The sequence below is a fragment of the Anastrepha ludens genome, chromosome 4 (genome assembly GCF_028408465.1).
Source record: "Anastrepha ludens isolate Willacy chromosome 4, idAnaLude1.1, whole genome shotgun sequence".
NCBI classification, from domain to species: Eukaryota; Metazoa; Arthropoda; class Insecta; order Diptera; family Tephritidae; genus Anastrepha; species Anastrepha ludens.
Genome location: NC_071500.1, coordinates 17,302,482 through 17,327,584, shown reverse-complemented (window position 1 = coordinate 17,327,584; position 25,103 = coordinate 17,302,482).

Genomic DNA, 25,103 nt, shown 5'->3' with positions numbered 1-25,103 from the left:
CTTATTCGAGTGGAAGACAATGTCCATTCTCCAATTCTCAGGAAAATTTTCCAAATTATTCGTTTCATAAGGTGTGCTAAATGTGCTATATCTATAAATAAAAAAAATAATAATAAATTATTGGCGCGTACACTTCTGTTAGGTGTTTGGCCGAGCTCCTCCTCATATTTGTGGTGTGCGTCTTGATGTTGTTCCACACAAATGGAGGGACCTACAGTTTCAAGCCGACTCCGAACGGCATATATATTTTTATGAGGAGCTTTTTCATGGCAGAAATACACTCGAAGGTTTGCCATTGCCTGCCGAGGGGCGAAAGCTATTAGAAAAATGTTTTTATTAATTTTGCTTTCACCGAGATTCGAACCAACGACCTCTCTGTGAATTCCGAATGGTAGTCGCGCACCAACCCATTCGGCTACGGCGGCCGCGCATATCTATAGATAGAACAAAAAAAGGGAAGAGCTAAGATGTTTGAATCTCAAAAGGGTGTAGGCAAGACAGCTGAGTAGAAGGTACGGAGATGATTCCACCTCATCCTCTAGATAGTTGCAGCAGAAAGGACTAGAAGCAATACGAAGTCTCACCGCATAAGTGTTCCGTAAATGCACCCACACAAGTCGAGTGATATGACTTTTTTAGCAATAGAAGTTCCATCGAGCGCCTTCAGCTTGGGCGTGCCCAAAAGGAACTCTCTGTTTATGCACTAAACCAGCTTTCACTGAGGTGGCGCGAATACCACCTTTCCAGAAGCGGAACCGCAGCTCTCTAACTAACTTATACACCTCACTCAGTCGCGCAATGCTTCTGAGACGAAGAGTCCAAATAAGCCTAACATAGAAATATTCGGATGTAGTTTAGTGAAAACTCTGGTATTCCCTGACTTATTTCAAGCATAACTAATCCAAGACCTTAATTAAGGTTACCTCCCTGACAGTAGTTTTCATAAGTAAGCAAACAATCAATTTCTTCTTTGATTGCGGCTACTTCCACTCGGAAAATTTGGTTGTATTGAATTTTAGCTTAATGGGAGCACCTGGCTGAGAACTTCTCCACCAATCCTTTCGTTTACCAAAGACCAGGCCTTGAGCTTTATATGAGTGGAAAAGTTCATGCTCGGACGCAGCGGAAATGTGCATTGAACTCAAAGTCACCAAGGATACTGGGGTAGCCGTTGTTTGCATTTAGCCTGTAGCCCGAGCGCATCAGTCTGATTGTGACAGTTTGGCACTGATTTCTATAGGACCCTCTCCAACTTCTTTAAAAACGTTGTACTCTATAGCGAGCTCCACCCGATGGTGACATCATGAAACAAAGTAATTATAATCGGCGGAATGTAACTCTGGACGCTATCTTTTGCTGATAGCACCTTTGCATCCATTCAAGTTCATTGTTGCCTTCCTGATCTTCTTGTTGGGCTCCCACATTGGCCGAATGTGAACGACGAGGTACTTCACTCTATCTAACGGCGAAAGAAAAAAATATCGACCCCACCTTTAATAAGCGTATTTTCGTCTTCAATGCCGTCGTCTTCTATGAACACTCTCGTCTTGTGCTCAGTTAGGCTAGGTTAGGTTAAAAGCCTGCCCTTGCGAGGAGCCTTGGACAAAAATTTACAATTTGTCCTTTGTGATACCACACAGGAGGAAAGAAGAGGAAATGGAGAGGGAGAGGAACCGGACAAGTGGAAAAAAGGATTTACGTTTGTATTAACCGTTTCAAGCTACTGATGAATTTCACCAGATGCTCGATATTTAAACCAGAGTAGCGAAAAAGTGAGAGCCCAGATGATGAAACCTTAGCCCAACGAGAGCAGGGCAGCTGAGAAAAAGGTGCTGAGACAATTTCACTTTGTCCTCGATACAGCTTCTGTAGAAAGGGCTTGAAGAAATACCAATTCTCACTGCGTGGACCTTACTCAATGCCCGGTAAGGATAACCACCAAATTCGAGAGCTGCGCCTTTATTACCTCTAGAAGTTGTCTAGAGCGCACTAGATCTATTTCTCGCGACTTTGCACGTTTTCGCACTAGCCCAACGCTCGCTGAGTTGACGCGAGGCCCATCTTTCCAGTAGCAGACCACAGTTTCTCAAAGGAGCTGCAATCCTCTCATATTGTGATGAAGCCATCTCAAAGGTCACCTGTCTAATCAGCTCATCGGCCCGGCAGTTTCCCTTTACAGGTTTGTCGCTCTGATCGGGAACCCAAATGAGCCTAATATCGAAGTATTCCGATGCAATCGAGAGGGAAGTCAGACATTCCCCGACTAGTTTCGAACGCACAAATAGAGATTCAAGCCCCAAATTGTTGCTTGGATGTCGCAGTAGATATTTATCTCATTTACTGTAATTACAGAAGCGACCAACCAATCCACTGCTTCCCTAATTGCGGCTACTTCCGCTTGGAAAATACTACAGTGGGCTGGCAGCCTAAATGTGAGCTTGATGGGAAGCTCGTCGCAGAATACTCCCCCTCTTTCAACTACTTCCAATACTCCAACACTTCCGGCCAACTTCGAGCCATCCGTTAACTTGTTGGGGAAAAGTTCAGCAACGTTGTTAAACTGGCCCCGCGTTGGAAGTCTGTCGATGACTTGGCAGACGGCGTACACCTGGTGCCGCTTTACGGATACAGGAATCAAATGTCTCGGCTTGACATGAGAGCAATTCAGATCGCTAGCACATAACCGTGTTCATTGGCGAAGAGGAGCAATATAGTTGACACGCTAGTAATCTTGAATCTAGTAACCTTTTGAAGATAAGTTAAATGCCTGTGTAGACTTTTATGTCTGCTGCTGCGGCACTCATCCATGCGATTGATATTTTTCTATAACGCAGCATCCTCTACCCACAAACAAATTTACTATTCATCCCAAGCAACTTTTGATTCCAATCGATTGCCAAAATCCTTGTTTGCATATCGACCATTTGGCGAAGGTGCTGCCACGTTGTTTAGCCATTATTTGGTGATTTGGTTGCTGTTCGTTTTATTTTTCTACAAAATCTCTTTTATTCGGTCATGTTTGCATTGCTACCTCAGTTTTACTGCCAGCCACCAAATCGACCAATGCATTATTTACATTTTAGCATAAATCGATGTATATGCAAATATGCTCCCATACGAGTAGATTCGCTTGCTCGTATGCGTGTAATCAAAAGGCATTCTTGATGTGATGTTTTGTCATCACTCAGCACATTCAGTCGCATTGTTCGGACGTGCCAACGTTATGCTGTTGGCTATAAAAATTGACGCAGTGCTAGCATTTTGGTTTTATGCCTCGACACTTTTCATTCACAAAGCGATGGTTAACTTTATTCATTTTAGATTACATTGTAGACAAACGGAATTAGTTTTTTTGACAGATTTGACAGAGTATTTCATTTTATTAGACATGCGAGGTGAGGTGATATTCTTAAGCAGAGGTTGGCAATGTTATGGTCTTCCTGCATTGTATTAGTTCGACTTTCTTTAAAATTTTATTGCAACTTCACTAGGATTTATAGCTTTATTACAGGAGTCAAGTATACTTTCAAGTATTTTTCGTCTGATACCCACATACATACGTCTTATCTTACCTATATTGAATTAAACTCTATCGCGAGATATCATTTTTGTGAAGAAGAAAATACTTCTTCTTCTTCTTCTTATTATTTGGCGCGATACTCACTTACGCGATTTTGGCTGAGTTTATAAAAGTGCGCCAGTCGTTTCTTTCTCGTACTAATCGGCGCCCGTTGGACACACCAACTGAAGCCAAGTCTTTCTCCACCTGATCTTTCCAACGCAACGGAGGCCTTCCTCTTCCTCTGCTACCACCAGCTGGGACCGCATCAAATACTTTCAGAGCCGGATCATTTGTATCCATTCGGACGACATGACCCAGCCAACGTAGCCGCTGGATCTCTATTCGCTGTGCTATGTCTATGATGACGTAAAGCTCATCGTTCCATCATCTGCGATATTCGCCGTTGCCAACGTGCAAAGGTCCAAAAATCTTACGCAGAATCTTTCTCTCAAATATAACAAGCGTCGTTTCATCGGATGTTGTCATCGTCCACGCTTCAGCGCCATACGTTAGGACGGGCATGATGAGAGCCTTGTAGAGTGTTAGTTTTGTTCGTCGAGAGAGGACTTTACTACTCAATTGCCTACTTAGTCCAAAGTAGCACTTGTTGGCAAAAGAGATTCTACGTTGGATTTCAAGGCTGACATTGTTATCGGTGTTAATGCTGGTTCCTAAATAGACGAAGTCTTTTACAACCTCGAAATTATAACTGTCTACAGTGACGTGGGTGCCGATACGCGAGTGCGCCGACTGTTTGTTTGAAGACAGGTGGTACTTCGTTTTGTCCTCGTTCACCACCAGACCCATTCGCTTTGCCCCTTTATCCAGTTTGGAGAAGGCAGAACTAACAGCGCGGTTGTTAAGGCCGATGATGTCAATATCATCGGCATACGCCAACAATTGTACGCTCTTATAAAAAATTGTGCCTGAGCGATTAAGCTCTGTGCCTCGTACGATGCTCTCCAACATCAGGTTAAAGAAGTCACACGACAGCGAGTCACCCTGTCTGAAACCTCGTTTGGTCTCAAACGGCTCGGAGAGGTCCTTCCCAATTCTGACGGCGCTGCTGGTGTTGAGCAACGTCATCTTGCAAAGCCGTATTAGTTTTGAGGGGATACCAAATTCAAACATCGCGGCATACAAGTAACTCCTTTCCGTACTGTCGAATGCAGCTTTGAAATCGACGAAAAGGTGGTGTGTGTCGATTCTCCTTTCGTGGGTATTTTCCAAGATTTGGCGTATTGTAAATATTTGGTCGATGGTAGACTTTCCAGGTCTAAAGCCACACTGATAAGGTCCAATCAGTGGGTTGACGGTGGGCTTCAGCCTTTCACACAATACGTTCGCTAGAACCTTATAGGCGATATTTAGAAGACTAATCCCGCGGTAATTGGCACAGATTGCAGGATCACCATTCTTATGGATTGGGCAGAACACACTTAAAGTTCAATCGGCAGGCATGCTTTCATCCGACTATATTTTGCACAGAAGCTGATGCATGCACCTTACCAGCTCCTTACCGCCATGTTTGAATAACTCAGCCGGCAGTCCGTCGGCGACCGCGGCTTTGTTGTTCTTTAGACGCGTTATCGCTATTCTCATCTCGTCTTGGTCGGGCAGCGCAACGACAATTCCGTCGTCAACGATTGGGGTATCGGGATCTTCACATTCTCTGTGACATGCGCAGCTATCACTATTTAACAGGGTCGAGAAGTGTTCCCTCCATAATTTAAGATTGCTCTGGATGTCAGTCACCAGACTGCCGTCTTTGTTCTTACAGGAAAACGCCCCGGTCTTAAAACCTTCTGTAAGCCGCCAAACGTTCTGGTAGAATTTTCGGGCGTTGTTCCTATTGGCCAGCATCTCAAGCTCCTCACAGTCACGTATTTCGGCCTCTCGTTTCTTCTGCTGGATAATACGTTTTATTCCTTTTTTAGCTCTCTGTAGCGATCCCACATGGCTCGCGTTGCGCCCGATCGCAGCGTGGCTTTAAAGGCGCCATCCTTTCTTTTTGCCGCAGCATGACATTCCTCGTCATACCAACTGTTTTTTTCGGACTCGCTGGTATCCGAAGAAAAAAATGCTGTACTTATAATAAAGGGTTGGAGAATTTACCAAACAATTCAGAATCTGGGTGCCTCACGAGCTCAACGAAACAAAGCAAAGAAAGTCGCCCAAAATCCTTCTCATCATCTCGCCCGCCATCGACCAACACGCGGTCCTAAAAATCCCTTTTGTACTGAGTCGTCACGGAAAATGCAAAATGGTGGATGGACATCAATACGAAGCAAAGAAAGGAGTGGGTGGCTTCACAAAATACGCCAAAGCCGAGAGTCAAGTTGGATCTTCATCCAAAGAAGATATGTGATATGTGTTTTGTGGGACTGGGAGGACTTGGTGTTCTGGGAAATGCTCGAAAAAATCCCGCGCTCAACAAAGAGCTCTGCATTTCTCAGCTGCACCACGTCAGTAAGTCTATTCGACTGAAAATACCTGATCGACATGTCAAACCATACTCCTTCACGACAGCGTGTTGCACAAGACATCAAAGCCGCACTCCAAGAACTGGAATGGGAGGTTCTTGAGCATCCGCTGTATTCTTCCGACTTTGCACGGACTGATTACCATCTTTTCTGCTATGTGTCAAACCATATGAAGGGCGCTCGCTACCTTCGCTAACAAAAAGGCCCTTCAAAGTTACTGGCTCAGCAACTTCTTTGACACCAGAATAGGCGATTTTTGAGGGAACAGCATCAACAAATTGGTCGAGGGGTGGGAAGATGTTGTAGACTGTAATGACGAATATATAATTGATTAATAATGAAAGTCGTGAAAGCGCTACGAACTTATTCCCCAACCTAATGTATGTATTTATATTTGACAGGTACGTACAGACATGGCTCAGTCGATTGCTCTCATCATGTGGATCCTTTTGGTGTCATCATCATTGTTGGCTGGACCTGCCTGAAATCCCAGGAAACCTGCGTCTTCATCGACACCGTGAATCCATGTGAGCGGCGGGCGACCCCTTCTTCTATGTCTCTGGCACTTTCCGAAGAGTTCGTATTAGGTTGGATAATCGGGATTAGACCGTAATATGGGATCTGTTGGTCACTATTGCGGTTATGACAGACAGATGCACGTACAATTTGTCGAGGTCATGACTGTGGTACTTTCGCCAGTCGCCTTTATCGCATATAGCGCCAAAGAATTTTCACAGAACTTTTCTTTCAAAGCTCAGCAGCTTCTGTCTATCCGGATCTCTGAGTGACCGAGTTTCACTACCGCAAGGTTTCACTACTAGGTTTCTCTTTAGCAAGGTGAGAGAAATAATTGAGCTGTACTCAGAAATCTTCGCTCTCCGGTCCAGAAGGCGGCTATTTATGGGGATTACACAAAGAAAAATAGCAACGGTTCGCATTTGGATTCTGTGATTCTCTGCTGAAATTTTACTGTCATGATCAATGATTACTCCTAGGCACTTAAGTTTCTTCAATTCTTCAAAACTATAATCATCGATTTTGAGTACTTGACTCATATTTTGTCTGACGAAGAAGTTGTACAAAGCGCTTTAGTTTTAGCTTAATTTATTTCGAAGCCCATATTTTTTGCTGCTATTTCTATATTTGCGAAGGCTTCTTTCAAACTAAGCAGCGCTGATGCAATAATGTTTATGACGGTCGCCTGAACCAGCGACTGAACAGATTTAAATAAAATTTGTGCTTACGCCCGAATCCCTTATAATATATGTCAGTGGAAATATTAAAGTAAACACCCCTTGGTTTTTTAGTTTTTTTTTTTGTTTTTGGTTTTATTTTTGTTTTGTTTTGTTCTCTGTTTTTTGTCGGGACAGACTAGCAAGTACAACTCTCAGTCAACATTAAGTCCATTGTACGGCACTCGTGCTCCCCTTTTTAATTTTCTTTAAATCTATCCGACCTCCGAAGAAATCTGAGTAGATCTTGTTGAGCCAAGGAGCCAAGCTGCTCGCCTCTTAACACATAAGTCCCAAAGATTTGAAGCCTGATTCCAGCGAAGGCCGGGCAGACGCGCAGAAAGTAGCCGGCCTTCTCATCCTCCTCTCCACATCGCCCATAGAATGTGACCCGTCGTCAGTCCAACCAGCTGCCTACAATTCCTTTTACTTACAGCCTGGAGGACATGCGGCAGTTAGTCGGAAATGACAGTTAAGATCAGTTTTGTCCATCTGTAGGTTCTCTCAGCCAAGTCTCAAGTTCGCTTGTGGGTGTTGGGGTAACCCATTTGCTGACCGGGCTTTGATGGCTGAGAGTCCATTGACAGTGACGGCCATTGATGAGCAGAACTGTTTTCGAATTATGATGCTGTAAGCTGCTTGTAAATCTATGAAAAGATGAAACATCGACGTGCCGTATTCACGAGACCTTTCCAATGTCTGCCTCAATACGAAAATGCATTCAAACGTTGATCTTCGTTCTTGAAATTTGGCTTGGAAGCTATGCCTTTAGCCTGCGGCTTAAGTCTAGCGTTTAAAATGTGTAACAATATTTATTGTATGCCGTTTAAAAGAGTTATTGACCGGCATATATTTTGGTGTAAATATGTCTATATCTATCTCGATTCCTTTACGCTGTCACATACCGCCGCCAATGGCACCAGTCACTTACAAGTCTAGCTCGAAAAGAGAAAACTCTGTCAAAATGACCAGCAGTAGCACTACTGCCATATTTTTTTTTTATTTTTGCTTCACATTGTTAAGATTCGTGGGGCTACAACAACTCCTTGCACTGCAATTAAGAATCAATTTTCGCTTCGTTAAAACATTACGTGACTGCTTATACTAAAATTTTATTTGCTTGCATTCTTGCCAATTCCATTCTCTTCTTCCCTTCTCCACTTGCAGCCATTTTTAATGCTTACTTCTTAACTGCAGTCTTCTTTGATGAAATAATAACATTTAGAGTGGAAAATGAAGGCTTCCACGAGTGACCTAAATAGTTTTGCTAGTTGGAAAAAGCTGTGCGCTTTCAGCAACATTTATTAAATTAAATTTATGGCATCCAAATTTGTTAAGAGCGAAAGTTGTAGGTTGAATAAATAACACACACTAGTGCTGATTGCAGTTGTATAGGTGCATATGTATGTATGTACTACGGAACGCTCAATGGGTCTAAATGCGTTTTCTGTTTCTCTTTGAGTCTTTCGCGTTGAAGTACTTTAATGTATTTGCGGACTCGATTGCGATTCTTAACCACACCAAATATACCGCACAAAATCAGTGCAGGATTTCAAATCAGAATTAGTACGTTTCATATTTGTCTTTTGCTGTTTGCCACTCAATCAAGATGATTATGTGCCTGCATAAGGGTGCCTGTGTGCGCAGTTTGAAGGGCTAAATTTAAAGATTGTGATATGCGGGCAGATATTTTAAAAAATATTTTTATTTTAAACAGATTATTGTTTTGTTTTTATTAATTACTTTTAAGTCGTCAGTTTTTCATCACCTTCTTGCCCAAAACTTAAACATAAAAATTCATTTGTAAAATCAATTGATCCAGCAGGTCAGACAACTGGCTGGTTTCTTGTTTTTTTTTTTTTTTGTTTGGGTATATGCTAATAAAAAGTTGTTTTTCAGTTCTCTTAGGTTACCGATTTCAAGTTTTGTTGTATCTTTTTTTTTTTTTGTGTTGGTAATAACAAGAATTGAAATTTACTTTAAAGTGTTTATAATAAAAACATATTTCACAAAAACAGTAAGTTCTACGCCTGTATTTTAATCGCATACTTAATTAAACTCAACACAAAACGTTTTCGAAAAGGAATAGATCTGAACTTTGCTGCGGTCATTTAAAAATGTCTATGTTTTGCTCCTCTGAGTATTTCGTTACTTTATTTGCTGTGTGTATCATAGCGTTATTCTGTCGTAGCAGAAAATTGCTACCAATTAGCCAGCCTTCTTCCATCAGGTATTGCAACCTCTCTAAAGGCATTTAAGTAAATATTGGCACTTACTTTCCCTTCCAGCATTACTAATTTCCCTTTTCATAAAGGTGAGTTCGATGCATTTTTAAGCCGGCGATTCTCGTTTCGTCCTCCTTAGTAGGGATTTACGCATTTCCATTATAACCTTGTTGCTGAAATTTTTACATCAAAGTATATAAGAAAGTAAAAATATCTACTTTATTTAATATTCACGCTCATTTCACACGTATTCTTACATACACTCTTCCAATTAGTTGTTGTTGGCAAATCTCACACTTTTCGGCTTTCAATGCTTTGTGCAACTTCAACAAAAGAAAATATAATATATAAAGGGTGGTTTAATTCTAAGGGCGGATGTTGAATGTAAACTACACCTTAACGTTAAGCTATTTTCTACACTTCATTTCACATTTTTCAATTTCAGACTAATTCAATTTGAACCATGGAAAGATACACAACCAAGCAACGTGTTAAAGGTATTCAGGCTTATTATGAAAACGGGCGTTCAAATCAAAATGCATATCGTGAAGAAACTGATCTTCAGTGATGAGGCACATTTTCACCTCAGTGGATTCATCAATAAGCACAATTGCCGCATTTGAGTGAATGATAATCCAAGAGTGATTGCCGCGAAACCAATGCACCCACAAAGAGCAACTGTTTGGTGCGGTTTATGGGCCGGCGGCATCATTGGGCCGTATTTTTTCCAAAATGAGGACGGTCAGGCAGTTACTGAGAATAGTGTTCGCTATCGTGAGATTATAACGAACTCTTTATGGCCCGAATTTCAAGATATGGATGTGGACGATATGTGGTTTCAACAGGACGGTACCACTTGTCACACAGCTAACGAAACAATGGCTATTTTGCGCGAAAAATTTGATGGCCGAATAATCTCACGTCACGGCGATGTCAATTGGCCGGCAAGATCATGTGATTTGACACCGTTGGACTTCTTTCTTTGAGGTTTTTTGAAAACAAACGTGTCCGTCGATAAGCCAGCAACAATTTAAGAGCTAAAGGATGAGATAATTCGGCACATTAACGGCATAGAACCTCAATTATGCCTCAGCGTCATCGAAAATTTGGACCATCGGATAGAGGTGTGCCGCCAAGACCGCGGCGGCCATTTGGCCAATATTTTGTTTTATGCGTAATTGAGCCATACCAATATTATCATAATAAAGAGAAATAACAATAATTTCTTACAAAAATTGTATCTTATTTAAAATCAACACCGGTTCTTAAAAGTTAACCACCCTTTATATATAAGGATTTATAACTCTTTTTATATTCTAAGGTAACCAGAATCCTAGCTGGACATTGCAGGTTGCATATCTGGAAAACATAGTCAATTGAATTAGATTTTTCACCTTACATATTTTTTAGAACGAATCGTAACAAGAACGAATCTTATAAAAATAACTTATAAATTGAAAGGAATTTCAAGTGATTTAACTGCAAATATTTTCGCCGAAAAAGGAATTTCTGGGGGTTTTCGGTTACGAGGCATTTGAAAATGATAAAATCATGTGCTAGCTTGTTCAAGAAGTTTTGCTGTTCGATAAGAAAAACATAGCTTTATGGGCTGAAATACACTTTATTATTCAGTATAGTCTTCCTGAATATCAATACATTTTTTCCAACGAGACTCCATTTTATGAATTCTATCCGTGAAGTAAAAATCTGAGCGAGCTGCAAAATACGCTTGCACAACTGTTATGACCTCATCATTTGATGAAAAACGCTTCGCAGACATGAATTTTTTTAGGTCAGGGAAAAGACGGAAATCGCTAGGTGTCAAATCTTCCGGATGATCCAACAATTCGAACTTAAATTCATGGGTTTTAGTCATTGTCAAAACGCTCTTGAGATAAAAATATGTACTACATTTTTTGCAATCTGGATCTTTTCTCACGAATTGTTTGCTTCAGATCTCAATAATAAAAGGTTACAATAATATTCAAAACTTATTTTTTTACCAGTTTGCAAGTAATCCACAAACAAAACTCCTTTCGCATCGCAAGCAACTGATGCTAAGAACTTCTTGGTTAATTCCTGGACACAGACCCGTTTCGGAGCCGAAGAACCAGGTTCGTACCACTCTTTAGCCACTTGTTTTGATTTGAGATCGTGGTGATAGAACTCAAGTCTCATCCATAGTGATTAATTGATGCACAAAATCCATTTTGTTCTTTCGAAAATGCTCTAAATCTTGCTGAGAAAGTCGCATTCGAATGTGTTTTTGTTTTTGTTAGCGTATGCGGCACCCATTGAGCACACAGATTTCTGAAAGCCAATACTTCAGCCAAAATATTGCTTCCACTGCCCAATGGGATGCCTAGAGCTTCTAGTAAATTTCTTTCCGTCAGTCGACGATTTTCCAATATGATATCCTGTACCTTTTCTACGATTTGTGGTGTTGTTGCTGATTCTCTTTTTGTACATCCTTGAAGTGGATCTTCTTCAAGGCTTGTACGACTACGTTTAAACTCAGCAACACATCTTTCTGCTGTGCTAATGGATGACGAAATGTCCCTATAAACTTTCAGCATTCGTTCAAAAATCTCTTTTGCGTTCAAATCTTAATTGTTCCCATTGTAGAAAAACCTGTGGCACGTCGAATGAAATGAAGCTTGACATATGCGTATATGAAGAGTGTACCAACATAACAAAAACGAATTAAGTAGCAACGCCCTCTCTTATCGAACCGCAAAACTTTTGAACCATTCATCAGTTTAATGATTCCTGTACGCTGTTCCATGCAACCATTCTGTGAACAAATTGTAATACCCCTAAGTGCACGAGGGTATTAAAATGTAAAAACCTTGCGGAAAGCGGATTTCGCTTGTGAGAAAGCTTGAGTTCGAATTTGTGCTAATTTCTCGCATTCGGTAAATGGCGGCAACACCCAGCCGTTTGCATATTGGTAATGTCTAATGCCTATATATTTGTATTTGTGCATAAGAGGAAAGGATGAGAAGATACCATAAAATGTTTATCATTACATATTTATACCAATATACTCATTTATTACTTCTCATCACTTGATCACAGTACTTGAGTCAAAAGTCAGGATGCCGACATATCTACGATTGTTTACTCCATGGATTAATAAAAATAACTAATTGTAACTTTCGCGAGATGCTAAGAAGCAATTTGAAAGAGATTTGTTTTTTTCGCTGAGCTCGTGAGGCACCTAGGCTCCCAATTTTTCGGTAAATTCCATTGAATGAAGGTGATTCAGAATCGTTTTATTTCGCCAATCCACGACTGGTTGGGGGACTGTTCTCTTTCAGAAGTAATTTGAGGCGTTCTTCATCGAATTCAGAAGGCCTTGCGCGACATCAAAGGCGAAATTTTTGAACTTTGCAAACCATTTCCGTATTGTATGCAGACTTACCTACGATATCTTCCCCATGCACGTCGCAAATTTCCCGGGCTGCTTCGGCTTTTTAACCTCGATGAAAAAAAAAAGAAGAACAGTTGTCGAAAATGTTTATATTTGTCTACTGGGTATTCCATTTCTAAGCCTCAGAGCTAATAAAAAAAAATAAGCTCAAAAATACAATTAACATAATTTTGTAGAGCAGAAAGAGGTATATCGAATGAATCCTTACCCTTTGCCAAGCAAATCGTTATAAAATAAAAGAAAATATCAAAACGCTACGAACTTATTCCCCAACGCGATATTAATTTTATTGTTATTATTAATTGATAATTACCCGTAGCCGAATGGGTTGGTGCGCAACTATCATTCGGAGTTGAGACAAAACGTTGGTTCGAATCTCGGTTAAGGACCAAAATGAAAAAAAGCTTTTTCTAATAGCGGTCGCCACTCGGCAGACAATGGCAAACCTCCGAGTGTATTTCTGCCATGGAAAAGCTGCTCATTAAAAATATCTGCGGTGCTGAGTCGGCTTGAAATTATAGGCCCCTCCATTTGTGGAAGAACACCACGACGCATGCCACAAACAGGAGGAGCAGATCGGCCAAAGGGCCACAGAAAGCGTGTACGCAGCAATTTTATATACAGGATTTGATTGAAAAGTAATAAGCCTTCCCCCGCAGAGCGTCTGCCAAGCGATCAACCGAATCGGCTGATGGGGGAAAATGATCGCTGGACCTTCCCCTTCCACTAGAAACCGGTCCCAGTTCGCTGGCAACAGCGGTGCAGTCAACATCGCTCCGCGCGTGAAAGCTGTTTTAAAAGTGTGTTAGGATTTTGCAGTGGCGAAAATGCAACGATCGTTGGAGCAACGTTACTCGATCAAATTTTGCGTAAAGCTAAGCAGTTTGTACCTCCAGGAAGCACTGCAAACGCGGCATTTTACAAAGAAGTGCTCCTTCGGCTGAAAAACCGCGTCGCCCGGGTTCGGCTCGACCTCGACAATAATTGGACCCTTCATCAGGACGTGGAATTATGTGAATGCCACATGCATTGGATGCTATAACTTTTTTCCATCTTTTAGGCAGCATACGGACTCCTCTGACGAAAAATTAGAGTTCTTTTGACATGGTCAATTTATTGAGACAGTTTGCGATGCTCTCGTAAGAAGTGAACCGTTCTCCAATAAGGGCTGACTGCATTGATCGGCACAGATGGTAATCCGAAGGTGCAGTCACACCAATGGTATGTGGGGCATGCTCCCACTAACACTATAACATTCCTCCTCCTCGGCTCAATTTCACCCTGGAACCGCGTTAGCATTTCTTCAAGGTGGAGCCGCGTTTATGTCTACTGACACAACAAGTTCCTGCATCCAGGTTCCGCTCCTGTGGGCGTATGGAGATTTTACGCCATCGATAGTATTCACTCCTCCCACTGGCTTCGACAGCTGTTGTGGGGGGAATGAAACATCCGTAAAAATGCAATAGTCCGATACTCACAAACTATTATCATGTCTTCAGTTCGGTACTGCTGTAAGTGTTTGGCGCAAGCGTCTGTGTCTGTCGTCGGTTTGTCTAAAACAGTTCATCTCCACTGGCCACCTGCGAGCAAAGTAGTCAACGAATAGGCTTTATATTTATAAGGTTGTTTTGTATTTTTCTTTTTCTTGCTTTTCTCCTAAGAACTGTCGAGTTATGACTTGGCTGGATTAAGTACATTGCATAAAAAATAATCTAGCTGGTCTTGCTACCTAATTAATTTAGTATCTTAATAGTATTGAGTACTAAGTCTATCTTTCTGCGTCTACTGCTGCTGCCGCTGTTGTTGCTGCAGTAGCAACTGCTGCTGTCGTTTCTGGGCTTTCCTTTGCCAGTCAATGCGGTTAAGCCTCGTCACGACTATAGCCGCGAACGTTTTTGCGGTGTCCCATTTAGTGACACGCTTTTGATCCCACCAGATGCACAACATGACCTTTCGACTGGAAGCCTCCTGCATTTTCAACGTTCAGGGTTATCATAATAGATCCATTTTTCAATGCCAGTGACGATACAATGCAGAAAATCTTTTCTTTTTTGCCATCACCAAACGTCTCTCGAAATCCCTGTCCTTCAATTGTACCACCCAGTTACCTGCTTTCTGGACCATCCCCATCGCGTGAAAACGTTTACTGATGGCTGATCTGTCAACACCAAACTCTTTAGACATATCATCAAGGGTCCGGCATGCGTCTTCATCCAAAAATTGCTGTAGTTGAGTGTCTTCGAATTTTTTCGGTGTCCCTTCGCGATCTTCGAAATTGCCACTTTGGAAGCGTTGAAACCACTCTTTAAAAGTTGTACTTGATTGAGCGTGATTACCGTAAATACTGATCAATATACGACACGTTTCAGTTACACTTTTCTTTAAGAGGTAATAATAAAGCATGACTTCCCGCAAATGTTGTTTTTTCGGGGCGAATGTACACATTTTTAGCGTCAGATAGAATAAGATTTTTGGGCTTCAAACGAATGTCAACTACTGCAATCGAGACCTCGCATATGCACCTTCAACTCCCCAGTATATTACTAGAGCGAAGACGAAAATAGTATGAGCAGCGACACAATAAAAATAGATATACTCAATATTTGAACGCTGTAAATCTGGTGTTTACAATCAACCATTTCGGTCGTCGTAAGCTTCTCAGCACTAAAAGCAGACATCCGGTGTTTAAGAATTTTTAATATAGTGGAAGTGTGAATTTATTTATTAAAATATTATACTATTTTTTTCGAATCGTGCCCATGACTACCTATCGCATATACTTTTGTAAAAATATTAGCTCCCACAAAACTAAAATCTGGTATAAACTGAATGTGAACCAAATTTAACCACAAAAGACAAAAAATGTGCATAATAACTCACTAAACTTTCATAGCAATCGTATAAATGATACCACAGCGTAGGAAAACGAACCAACAACCAATCTAACTTTCACTTTTATATGCTCACGCATACCAGTACATACACACATATACAAGTACAATACATATTCATTGCAGATTAATGTTACTCATACGCCGTGTACACATTTTTCACATATACCCGTAAACACTCACTTATGCAGCTGGGTGGGACAAATGTACTCACTTTTTATTGACACACTTTACACAATTGCCGTTATAACCTTTAATTCTGAAACAAATGGAGAAATTAAAAAGCTCACCCTGTCAGCTGTGTCAATGTTTGCTCAATAAATCTTAACAACTTGGTTAAAAGAGACAATAGCGTAAGAAACTTTGCCAATAATGAAAAAATAGCTTCTATACAAAAGAATGGCGTGTACATACATAAATGCTTACATATCTATGTACATGGCGTGCATGTATGTCTGGCGGCAGAAGAGTAGAAGTGAGTGAAAACAATGTTGATTGCACTTTTATCTGTGTTGCCGTTTTAATGTCCGCTTTGTCAATGTGCGAGCTAACTGCCGAGAATGCCAGTGAATAGGGCAAAGCGGAATGAAAATCGGATAAGAAATTGCAAGGCAAATCTGGTTTTAAATAGTGAAGTACTAATTGGGGAAAAAGTGCAATTGCTAATTAGCTAAAGAAACTTTATTACAAATGAATTCATTTTTTTAGTTTAATTCACTAATTTCAAGCGTAAAACATACTTTTAGTTTTTACAAGTAATAGGAGCTTAAATTACTAAATAAAGGGTGGTTAAGTTTCAAGGGCCGGTGTTGATTTTGAATAAAATACAATTTTTGTAAGAAATTATTGTAATTTCTCTTTGTTATGATAATACTGGTATGATTCAATTACGCATAATACAAAATATTGCCCAAATGCCCACCGCGGCTTCGCCGGCACACCTCCATCCGATGGTCCCAATTTTCGATGACACTGAGGCATAACTGAGGTTCTATGCCGTTAATGTGCCGAATTATCTCATCCTTTAGCTCTTGAAGTATTTCCGGCTTATCGACGTACACCTTTTCTTTCCAATAACCACAAAGACAGAAGTCCAACGGTGTCAAATCACACAATCTTGGCGGCCAATTGACATCGCCGCGACGTGAGATTATTCGGCCATCAAATTTTTCGCGCAAAAGAGCCATTGTTTCATTAGCTGTGTGACAAGTGGCACCGTTCTGTTAAAACCACATATCGTCCACATCCATATCTTCCAACTCGGGCCATAAAAAGTTCCTTATCATCTCACAATAGCGAACACTATTCACGGTAACTGCCTGACCGGCCTCATTTTAGAAAAGATACGACCCAATGATGTCGCGGGCCCATAAACCGCACCAAACAGTCACTCTTTGTGGGTGCATTGATTTTTCGGCAATCACTCTTGGATTATCATTCACCCGAATGCGGCAACTCTTCTTATTGACGAATCCACTGAGGTGAAAATGTGCCTCATCACTGAAGACCATTGACGACGCTTGAAATGCTCAAGAGGCTTTAGTTCTTGCGTCAATTGCACCTTGTAAGCGTGTAAATGCAAGTCTTTGTGCATAATGTTCATCAACGACTAGCGTGAGAGGTGCAATTGTTGGGCACGACGATGAGTTGAGGTGAATCCTCTTCAGCCACGCTATCGCGAACAGCAGCAATGTTTTCTGCAGTGCGAGCTTTTCGAGCATGCACTGATGTTTTCACATCTCCTACAAACCCGGTTGGCTCAAACTTTTGCACAAGTTTTCCGATTGTACGCACATTTGGACAATTAAATTGCGCGATATTAATTTTGATTTGAACGCCCGTTTTCATAATAATCCTGAATAACTTTAAGGCGTTGCTTGATTGTGTGTCTTTCCATGGTTCAAATTGAACTAGTCTGAAATTGAAAAATGTCAAATGAAATGCAGAAAGAGTTTGATGTTTAGGTGTGGTTTATATTCAGCATCGGCCCTTCAAATTTAACCAGCCTTTATATTATACTAGCGTACCCTCGCCCGTTTCGCTAGACGATAAATTCAATGATTTGCTGAAAGAGAATAAAATTAATACGAAACAAAGCAAATTCTTTGATACAATTTCATTCGAACTTTATTGTAACACTTTTTGGTAGCCAACGTTTTTGGTTTTTTCATCTTTCGCGTGAATAATGACGATGGTTTGCCAACTCGTGAGCAAGCTACATACAATTGTCCATGAGAAAAAATTGGGTAGTCTAAATTAATACTGCACATTTGTAGAGACTGTCCTTGCGCCTTATTAATTGTCATAGCGAAGGCAAGGCGAATAGGGAACTGCAAACGTTTGAAATCGAATGGTAAATCCGCAGGAATCAGTGGAATTCAGGGTATCAAAATGTCTTCTCCTTCGTACTTCCCTTTCAAAATTGTTGCTTCGATAACGTTACCCATTAGCTTCTTCACAGCGAGTCTGGTACCGTTGCAAAGTCGTGGCACATTACTATTGCGCAGCATAATAATCGGTGCTCCAATTTTTAATCGTAAATTATGAGGTGGTAAGCCTGAGTGAGTTTAAGAATTCAGTTGGATAATTTACGACCTCATCTTGATCAGTAATAGTGTCCATTGACTTATACGCAACTATGTCACCAGGTATTTGATCTAAAATAGCTGAATTTATATCATTGACGCCCTTATTTTTCCCAGCTAAAATTGCTCTTTCGCTGAGCCAATCATGGTTTTTATAATGTTGAACTATGTTTGGAAATACACTCTGTGTCAATGCCTCTTTAGATTGTGCAAAAGTACAGAAATTGTTAGGCAATGTTATCATTCCTGTTGTTTTTGAAAAAAGGTTTATTTTTTTGGTTAAAAAGTGTTTTTTTAAGTTTTGAAAAACACTTCGCTCTAACAAATTTCTTCTCAGTTAATTGCTGAAAATTAAATATTTTGAAAAAACTATTTTTTTTTTATTTAACGTTTTTGAGAAAATTTTGTTCTTGAAAAAATTTCATACTTTTGTAAAAGTTTAAATTGATTTGTTAAAAAAGATTTTTTTCCGCTTTGAAAAACACCCCCTCGAAAAAATGTATTCTCTATTAATAGTGGAATATGAAATGCTTTGAAAACACCATTTTTTTTTTAAATTTTGTTTGGTTTTCAGAAAATTTGAAAAAATTTCATACCCTTGAAAAAGTTTTATTTTATTTTATTTGTTTAAAATTTTTGAAATTGTTTTTTTTGTAATTTTAGAAAAACACCTCTTCGAAGAAATTTCTTTTATCTTTTTGAGGAAAATTTGGTTTTGAAAAAAATTCATGCTTTCGAAATTTTTTTATTTTACTTTATTTCTTCAAAATTTTTGAAAACAATTTTTTTTATAATTTTCGAAAAACACCCCTTTAAAAAAATGTTTTCTATGTGTCATAGTGGTATTCCATTAACTTTTAAGATTATAGTCAAATACTTACAAATATCTACGCTTTCACAAATAACAACAATAAACAAATTTCCTCAAAACCAAAAAATTTACTTTTTTTCTAAAAAAATTTGAAACAAACAACGTAATAAATTGAGAATTTTGTGTTCACGAAAAAACAGTATTGTTTTTATTGTATTAACTGAAAACCAAAATGTTGCAAAAAATCAAAACAAAACTAAATTATTTTTTTGTGTTCATTTGGTCCATATGTTCCATAAAAAGTTGATATGGTAAATAATATGCAGGGTCTGATACACGCAAATTTCCATTGACCATTATAGTGACAAGATTATCGATCACCAATTCCAACAGGATTTCAAAATCAGAGTTGGAATGAGTTGTTGTGTGGTGTACTTCTGAAAAAATGAGAAATAAACAAAATATATTAAATCTAAAAATTCGAGTTCTAACTTTATCTTGTGTATGTTCTTATTACCTTTGCATATTTCCAATGAATTTTTTTTATCATTTCGCGTTTCTTTCCTTTTTCATTCGATTCCAACATTTGTTCATAGCCGAAAACATCGTTTGCAAACGCATTCATTTCCATATAGAATTGGTCAAGGAAAGCATTGCTCAATTGAATTGAAACATTATTTTCATAAATACTTAGGACCTTAACTAATGCACCTTGGTACATACCTAACGCAGATATTCATCGCGACCTTGGCATCGATACTATTGATGAAACAATACAAAGCGCTAGCAGAAGACACATAAATAGACTATTAACGCATACAAATCCTATGATGAGAAGACTACCAAATAAAGAAAAATCTACCCAAAGTCGGCTTAACCGTCAAACACCAACAGATCTTGCAAAATCCTTGTAATCAATTGTCAACTCATCGTATATGTCATTGTTTGTTAACCACTTGTTTTTAAATAATATGTACATATAATGGACTATCATTAAGTTCGTGCGGTTTTACAACAGATGGCGTAACTTGATTATTATTCCATCGATCCACATTTCCAAACATTCATTGGAGAGCTACTGTCGTAAGGCACAAACGTCAGTATAAGTTTTTTATTTGAAGCGTAAACAACAATATTTTTACCACACTTGAAAATGTCGAATTTCGTGCCAAATAATGTGTTTTTGCGGGGAATTCTTCTTCATTATTTTAATATGAAGAAAAAAGCAGCCGAAAGTCATCGTATCTTGGTGGAAGTTTATGGTGAGCATGCTCTATCTGAGCGAACGTGCCAGAAGTGGTTTGCACGCTTTAAAAGTGGTGATTTTGGCTTGGAAGACGAAGAACGCGAGGGTGCGCCGCCAAAGTTCATGGATACCGAATTGGAGGAATTGCTCGATCAAGATCCGGCTCAAACGCAAGAAGAGGTTGCAAAAACTTTGGGAGTTGATCAATCAACCATTTCCAAACGTTTAAAAGCCATGGGAATGATCCGAAAGGTAGGCCATTGGGTGCCGTATGAATTGAAGCCAAGAGACGTTGAACGCCGTTTTATGGCATGCGAACAACTGCTTCAACGGCACAAAAGAAAGGGTTTTTTGCATCGAATTGTGACTGGCGATGAAAAGTGGGTCCATTACGACAATCCAAAACGTCGGGCAACGTATGGATACCCTGGCCATGCTTCAACATCGACGTCGGCGCAGAATATTCAAGGCCTGAAGGTTATGCTGTGTATCTGGTGGGACCAGCTGGGTGTTGTGTATTATGAGCTACTGAAACCGAATGAAACGATTACGGGGGATGTCTACCGACGACAATTGATGCGTTTGAGCCGAGCACTGCGAGAAAAACGGCCGCAATACGCCGATAGACACGACAAAGTTATTTTGCAACATGACAATGCTCGGCCACATGTTGCACAAGTGGTCAAAACATACTTAGAAACGCTCAAATGGGATGTCCTACCCCACCCGCCGTATAGTCCAGACCTTGCGCCATCCGATTACTATCTCTTCCGATCGATGCAACATGGCCTGGCTGACCAGCACTTCCGTAATTACGATGAAGTCAAAAAATGGATCGATTCGTGGATTGCGGCAAAACCGACCGAATTTTTCACAAAGGGAATCCGTGAATTGCCAGAAAGATGGGAAAAAGTAGTAGTAAGCGATGGACAATATTTTGAATATTAAATTTGTAACCATTTTACGTCAATAAAGTTTGAAATTTCGAAAAAAAAACCGCACGAACTTATTCATAGTCCTATTATATTTCTACCAAATGAGCTTGGGGGCATTGGCCCTTCAATATCACTCTCATTCCATCTTTTTGTAAATCAAATTACTTATTGTCTAACGACAGGTGTAATATTTTATGGAAAAAAAAAAAAAAAAAAAAAAAAAATTTTCATTCGAATCATTTGAAATATCTGTATACAATAACGAAAAATTCAAAAAAGTTGTACGCATAAAATGAATGTCGATTCGAAACTTACTTTAATCTAAGAATCGAGCAAGTTTTGTTTTGTACAATATTTTGATTTTTTCTTTTTTTTATATGAAGAAAATATTTAAAAGAAATTTTTTTTTGCTAAAAACCTTCCCCTAAAAATGCGTACAAACGGACATCATTTCATTTTTATATATATAGATAGATATAAAGATATAATTCAATAACTTATTGGCATATATATTTCTTTTAATAAAAGTCATTGGTAAAAACGCTACAAATGTTATTATTTTATCATCGAATTACTCCCCAGACATCGAAAATTCACACAATTAAGGCAACTAATAACTCAAATTTTGTATTTTGTATATATGAAATGAAAATTCTTAAATTCTCTACGTTACGAAATTCAATCGAATTCACGTCGAGCATTTCAAAGCGAACAGCTTAAAATCGCTAATTGTTTGAATCACGTCAACCATTTCCTCTGTGTCGTCGCTTTAGCGCTTAACAGCTTAAATTATGTAGTAATTGTTGAGGTGGCAACTATGCGTGCCACCACTAATGCGTCGCAACCACTAATGTGGCCCAACTAATGCGCTTTGTTAACGACAACGAAACATTTTGTAAGATTACTGTGGCGTGATTTGTATGACAAAGTCAAATGGTTGAAAACTTTAATAGAAGCAGGAGTGCTTGTGAGGTGAAGGTTTCGCCTGAGTCTTTGTACGTACACATACAAACAGCATACCTGATTTGGGGCAAACTTAACTTAAAGGTGGAAAGCAAAATAAATTAAAAAATTAACTATTGGGAATTTTCCAGACTCTCCATTCCTCTAAGACTACACTGTCTGGCATTGAACTCTGCCCCAATCATCCTTTAGTTTACTAATATAAATTCAAAACCAACGAACTCAACGCAGCTTCTTCACGTCGCCACTTTCGTTTATCTTGCAGCAATTAAAGCTAAAGTAAAAAGTTTCTGCTCCAAAGTCACATTTGATGAGTGTAGGATGAAAACTTACTTTTCATAACTTGAAAGGTGGTGAAAATACTAAGAACTGCTTGCATTTATAAAGTTCAGTAAGCCACAAGTATATTGCCAATGGCGCAATTTCGTCTACCACAAGCGACAGTCCGCACAGATTGTCATCTGCGATGTTGGCAAATAGATTTCGAGGTTATGGGACAATTTTTTTGTTGGTTTTTGTTTGTTGTCAAATAAATCATTTTTACCTTTTGTTTTAAGGTTTAACCGACGCCACACACAGCTCTGGCTTCGTACCAAAATATTGAGTAGAGTATTTCTTCTTCTATGCGGTTGTATTAAGGGGGGAGCCTGGTTTATGAGGTCTAAAAATTGCATCTCTTTGCGAATTTTTTTTTAAGGAAAAAATTAATTTAGATCTGCAAAGTTTTTTTTATCTTTTAATGAACATTTAAAAAGTATACAAAATTTTTGTACTGGTTAAAATAAGTTGAAAAAAATGTTTAACATAGAAATTAGTAGAGCGCTGCAACGCTGGAGTTTCCAACTGGCGTACAAGATACAGCTCGTAATTATTATCCAAAGCAAAAAATTCAAATGGATTTCTAATAATCATGATTTTTTATTCTAGATGAACTAAGAAAACTAAGAGAAATTCCAAAATTTCAACTTTTTGGAGGTTTTAAAGAAAAAAAATGCCTTTCTATAAAAAAAAAATCACTTCAACTTGGTATAAAAATCTTGAAACATTTTTTTTTATCTATTTTGTTAGTTCAAATAGAAGAGAGTTTAATTCTGAAGGGAACAAGCTATGATTCATTTCAAAAGGTGCATTCGTTTTTTTTCATTCATGTACGCCAATTCAAAGAAATCATAAAAATGAAAAGTCGAGAAAAGAAGATAAAGTTTGTACTATAGCTGTCCGGTCACAGCGTAACTACCTAACCTACCTTTGGCTTTGTATCTACGGAAATATTGAGAATTAGGCTCTGTAACTTTGTGTGAATATTCTGAAATATATTAGGAATCGCTTAAAATGAAACAAAAAATTGATTTTTTTTGACCTTATAAACCAGTCTCCCCCCTTAACAGTTTTTACTGTGGATATATGTACGAGTATGTATGTACGTACAAATAAGTCCAAATGGCCACTGCAATGGATTATTTAGTGTCCAGAGTTTATGCAAAGCTGGACCGGGGCTCCGCTTGCGAGCGAAATAAAATGCATTGAAAAAGCACAAAGCAGCTAACTTTTTATGCATTTGCGCACTTTTGTACTAGAGTACTACTAAATTTCCATACCTAAAAGCTGCATTTCTCTTTTTGCCTATGACTTTGTTTGATTTCAAAATTTAAATGACAACCCAAATAAAATTCTACTACAATGTGCGCGGGTGCGTGTTCCGGACCAAATTGTGGAAAATAGTTTAAACTAGAATAAACGCAATTATGTCGAATATTCTTTACGAAAGGCGTTGTATTGATTTGCGTCGAAAGATTCTTCATCAAAAAACTTAAAATTAAGTCTAGTCTCTACAAAAATTTTAACATCAAAATCACAGTGGACACTCTGAGCACATATAATTTCGGACTTAGTGGGAATGCCACCCATATTCTGAAAATAAATTTTAAAATATTTAAAGCAGCTTATTCTATTAGGTCCTGTTAGATTTTGTTGTTGGGAGGATCGTAATTTTTTAAATTTTGAAAACCGCGACCCCTCACATTACTGGGCAAAACGGGGTACTCAAAACTTGCTCAAGAGCAGATGGCTTAACATAAGTGCTTTAGTTAAGACCATAAACTCGAGCTTGAACGAAAGAAAGAAAAAAAAAGTAAAAATTGGAATTTTGGCAGACATTTTTGCAAAAAAATGAAAATTTCGGTCAAATTTGCTTGACATTTTTTTTTTTTTTAATATATTAGTTGTAATTAATTAAAAAAAAACAAACTCCTTCGTTCAAGCACGAGTAAATTGTATTTCGAACACCTGTGTAAAATTTCATTAAGATCGGTTGAATAGTTAGACTTTGAAAACACGGTTCCGAGAAAAACGCGTTTAAAGTTTTGAGTAAAAATAAAAGTGGCTTGAAGCGCACACCTTCCAAAGGCTGTATCTCCGAATTTATTATTCGGATCGACTTGAAAATTTAGGATAATACTCATGAGATGTTGTAGAAATTAATAAGCAAAAAAAAAAAATAAATCGATTTTTTTAACCAACGAAACCAATGTAACCCCTTAAAGAACTAACATCTGTATCTTTCTTAATTAGGCTAAAACAAGTAACAATCGCCGGCCTTATTATTACAACATCCAGTTCAGTGCTACAGTTACCACCGCATACCACATCCGATGATTTGCTTTGCTTTTTAGCCTTTTACCAGTCACAATAGTCCACTGTGCAGGAGGCTGCGAGGCAGTGTTTGCAGAAACAGCAG